Raw genomic sequence first — 446 nt, forward strand, 5'->3', positions numbered from 1 at the left:
TCACAAATCGACTTATATGTATGTATATGTGCAAAAAAGTGCATAAAGCCTTATGATTTTGACTAATAATATGCAAATGGTGGCACAGTAAAAGTGGCTGGCTGCTATACGTGCTCCAGATGAATTTAGCAAGTTTGATGCGTGTTTAGCGAGGGTCAAGAAATTCACCGACTTGCGAAGTAAATGCTAAGACTAAGCAAGTGTTTCCGGGCCTTCTCTTAGCGGACAAGAACTTCTTCAAAAATGAACAAGTTGATCTTATATTGGGCGGCGATATATATGCCCAGATAATATTAAATGGTATCAAAAGGAAAGGAACTCTACTAGCCCAAGAAAGATAATAACTGGCCAGACAGAGCCGATATCCCCAACAACTAAGCGTGGATCTTTCTTCAATGCGGTCTCTTTCAACAAGCATCTTACGTCATCGGAAAGCGTCCTAAAAA

This window comes from Rhagoletis pomonella, unplaced genomic scaffold (assembly GCF_013731165.1).
Source record: "Rhagoletis pomonella isolate Grant_MI unplaced genomic scaffold, Rhpom_1.0 Rhpom_scaffold_04012, whole genome shotgun sequence".
Taxonomy (NCBI): domain Eukaryota; kingdom Metazoa; phylum Arthropoda; class Insecta; order Diptera; family Tephritidae; genus Rhagoletis; species Rhagoletis pomonella.